The sequence below is a fragment of the Chrysochloris asiatica genome, unplaced genomic scaffold (genome assembly GCF_000296735.1).
Source record: "Chrysochloris asiatica unplaced genomic scaffold, ChrAsi1.0 scaffold00405, whole genome shotgun sequence".
Lineage (NCBI taxonomy): Eukaryota > Metazoa > Chordata > Mammalia > Afrosoricida > Chrysochloridae > Chrysochloris > Chrysochloris asiatica.
The window spans coordinates 1,061,709-1,066,258 of record NW_006408923.1 but is presented as its reverse complement, the minus strand read 5'-3'; positions in this window follow the sequence as shown (position 1 = coordinate 1,066,258).

The following is a 4,550-nucleotide window of genomic DNA, read 5'->3' as shown; positions in this document are numbered from 1 at the left end:
CATCTTGATTGTATCTTGATAATATCTTCTATATATCTTGATCCTATCAGGATTGATAGGATTACTCGTAGTTACTGACACCAATATTGGCAAACAGAAGGCAGACTTCTGACTGTAAAGGCAAATGAATCTAAGCTCAGTATGTAAAATGGCAGGATACTGATGAATTTCAGGATTGACAGACAATAAAGCAAACAGCTGATTTAAATCCCAAAAGGTGGAGGTTAGATGATGAGCTACATGCATGATCCAGATCCAGCAACAATCAAGCAAGATTTGCACATATGTACGATGTTTTGGAAACAGGTCACACCCCTGAGGACATTTCCTTTCAATTAATTGACTGCTTTTATCAATCTCATCATGAAGATAATTACATTATGTTTGATCTCATCATGGGAAATTACTTTTTCTTAACTGCTAATCCTGACCTAGTCTAGTAGACACAAAGCATTAACTCTCCAACATCCAAATGACCAAGCCAAATGTGTTACTGAAAGAATTTATGGAGCCCTGGTGTTGTGCTGTTGGATAAAGTACTGAACTGCAAGATCAGTTTGAACCAGAAGTCTGGCAGTTCAAATTCACTACCTGCTCCTTGGAAACCATATAAGGTGTCACTATGAATCAGAACTGACTCCACAGCACTTAACAAAAACAGCAATTGATTGCAGAATCATGTTTAAGCATGCTTTTGTGTGGGATTAGCCCCTGGATATATAAACAAGTACTTACCATGGCATGTGAGATCAAATTGCCGTAACTAACTACAAAGCACAGAGGAAAAAACCAGAGGGCAGGGGTCTAAATTAATTGTAATAAAATAATTAAAATAGAAATACCAATAATGTTGACACAAAGAAAAGACTCTAACCAATGTCACTGAGCTGTATATGTAGAAATTGTCAGATGGATGCATGTTTTACTGTATATGTTTTCTCCAGAAATAAATAATTAAGTAAAAAAAAAAAAACACCCAAAAAACATATTTCTTGGGATAGGGGTATTATACCCAAGGAATATTATGGAGCAGTTCTACTTTGTAACACATGGTTTCCCTTAAGCAGGAGCTGACTGAAAGGCAGCTAACAACAAGCACAAGTTAATTTATTTTCACATTTTTTTTTTAGATTATTAAATTTAAATGACTAATAGGATGGAAAACATTGTATAATTTCAGTTTGTCTAAGGAGCATGAGAAATGTAAGAATATTAACCACATGTATGTGGACACTAGTACAATAGCACTGCTTCTAAAGGTTAGGAATATCAGAGTTCATATCCAGTTCAGCTGTTAAAAATCCTTAGACTACTTGGATTACACTTAGTCTTATATTTTCCCTATTTTTCTGATAATATATGTTTTAAGATTTAGTAAAATTTAGGAGCCCTGTTGCCACAGTGGCTAAAGTATTCAGCTGCTAGCTGAAAGATTGGTAAAAATTAAGAACATGGAGACATTCTACTTTGTCCTACAGGGACACTATCAGTTGGAATAACTTGACAGTGTGAAATTTTAGATTTTGGTTTATGTGCAATATTTTAGGAAACACAGCACATACCATATACAAGTATATGCATATGTATATGGATTATAAAAAGCAGATTTTAGGATGATTTGAATAGAAAAAAAAATAATGATTCCAATCGTAATACACTTGAACCTAATATTTATTAATAATTGATATTTGATTAAATTGGAAAAAGTTGAGTCAACATGCACAGACTTTAATATGCTACCTTATCCAGAACAACCATTTCAAAATGTGATTAACTGAAAAATATAAACTTTTCAGTATAAGTAAATATCAAGTAAAGTCCCTTATAATATTCAAATTTCATGATTTTGAAATCAGTCACACACAAAAAATAATTTGGTTTCAGTCAACTGAGGCTGATAAATTGAGATTTTGCTTCTATTCCTTGAATTACTTAGGCCTTGGTAGAAATATCACTGTCAGTGATATTTCAATCTCTAGATTTTCCTTTACTCTCACAAGATAAATAATAATGCAATAAAACTATCCATATGAAAGCTGACATTTCTCATTCAATGTAGTGGAATATCCAGGCAAACTATCCCTTTGACACTTACTGTATACACTATCAGAATCAGCACATGTTTAAACTACATATTTTAATAAACTTAATATTTTGTTGGAGTTCAGGTGTGGGAGCTGTAGGATAATGCACTAGACTGCAAGGTCAGTTTGAACCACAAGGTTGGCAGGGCAAAACTCACCAGATATTCCACAGAAACCCTTTGTAAGGTTGCTATGGGTCAGAACTGACTCGAATATACTTAACAAAAACAAGTTGTTAAGTGTCATTGAGTCAGTACTGATTCATACTGACCCTGTATACAATGGAAAAAAACACTGCCCAGTCCTGTGCAAACCTCAAATTGTTGCTACGTTTGAGCCCATTGCTACTACTGCTGTGGCAAACCGTCTCATTGGGGGGTCTTCCTCTTTGTCTCCATCCCTCCACTTTACCAAGCATTGCATCCTTCTCCAGAGACTGGTCCCTACCTATAATATGTCTGAATTATGACAAAGTCTGATGATCCTGGTTCCCAAGGAGCATTCTGGCTGTACTTCTTCCAACACAGATTGGTTTGTTATTCTGGCAGTCGATGTTATTTTTAATATTCTCTTCCAACATCATAATTCAAATACATCTACTGTCTTCCTTATTTTCTGTACAACTTTCACTTGTATATGAGAAATACCATTGAATACTATTGAAAATACCATGGGTTAGGTCAGAAGCACCTTAGTCCTCAAACTGATGCTTTTCTTTTGAACCTTTTAAAGAGGTCTTGTTCAGCAGATTTGCTTAAAGAAATACATTGTTTCTAAAAGACAAAGTAGAATGAATAAACATTGATATCCTAGGCATTAGTGAGCTGAATGGAGTGATATTGGACATTTTGAATTTGACAATTACGTGGTTTTCTATGCCAGGAATGGCAAATTGAAGAGGAATGACATAGCATTCATCCTCATCAAGAACATTTTAAGATCTGCCTGAAGTATAATGCTGTATGTGGCAAGAAGATATCCATATACTTGCAAAGAAGATCCATTTATGCTAATATTACTCAAATTTGTGCACCAACTACTAAAGCCAGTGATGATGAAATTGTAAAATTATACAACTTCTTCAGTCTGAAATTAATCAAACATGCAATCAAAATGAATTGATAATTACTGGTGATTGGAATGAAAAGGAGCCTAATACATATATTTGTAATTCTCAAATAATCACTGACAATAACAATTCATGCTAAAAATGACTCAATATATATCCCTTTTTATAAATTGACAGGCATCAATATTCAGAGACAAAATAGTAATTTTGTCATAACCTTAAAATGTCAAAATATAATTGTAAATGACATTTTAATTGACATGTTTCTGATTCAAATCCAATTATTAATTTGTAGTATAACTTCTTTTAACTTTTTTTTTCCTTAATAGCAAATGGACATACTTTCTATCTCATAATTACATAACTCTTCCTACAGTTATGTGGAAATAGATTATCTCCAACTATAAAACCCTGAAGAAAAGAATGAAACTTTCTGAAATTTCTGTGGCAATAAGGCTGGGTTCTACACTTGGTTGCTAACTTAAAAGTTGGCATTTGAACCCACCAGCAGCTCCACTGGAGAAAAGATCTGACAATCTGCACCTATATAGATTTGTTGTTGTTGTTAAGTACTGTCAAATTCTGACTCATAGCAACCCTATACATGGTTTCTGAGGAAAGAGTGGTGTGTTTGAACCACTGAATTTGAGGTTCACATTGACCTTGAGGTTCAAACCCAACCTTAAAATCCTATGGGGCAGTTCTTTTTGGTCCTATTATTGTTGTTGTTAAGCAAGTGTGAGTCGATTCCGACTCACAGAGAACCTGTGTAGAGTTTCTCAAAAATGGCTGTTAAGCTTGTACTGCCAAGCTTGCAGTTCAAAGTGACCTTGGAGTCTAGCACATTATTCTGCAGTGCCACACCAGAACTTCACAAAATCTTTTTTAAAAACTACTCTAATTCTTGTTAATCTCCCATAAGACAAATTCCAAATTAATATCAATTAACATTGCTTCATAACAGTATTCCCAGAGTTTAAACTACTGTACATTGTGGAAGAATCTGAAATATTCAATGCATTGTTGTTGTTGTCAGGTGCCATCGAGTTGGAACTGACTCATAGCGACCCCATGCACAGCTGAACGAAACAATGTCGGATCCTAGGCCAACCTCACTACTGCTGCCATACTTGAGCCCATCAATGATGCCATCTGGCCGATCATCTCATTGGGGGTTCTTCCTTTTTTGTCTCTGACCCTCCATCTTATCCAGCATGACATCCTTCTCCTGACAATATATCCAAAATATGAGAGACGAAGTTTAGCCATATTGGCCTCCAAGGAGCACTCTGGATGCACTTCTCCCAAACCAGATCTATTGGTTCTTTTGGCAGTCCATGGCACTTTTAGCATTCTGCTTCAACACCACAATTCAAAGGCATCAATTCTTCTATGAT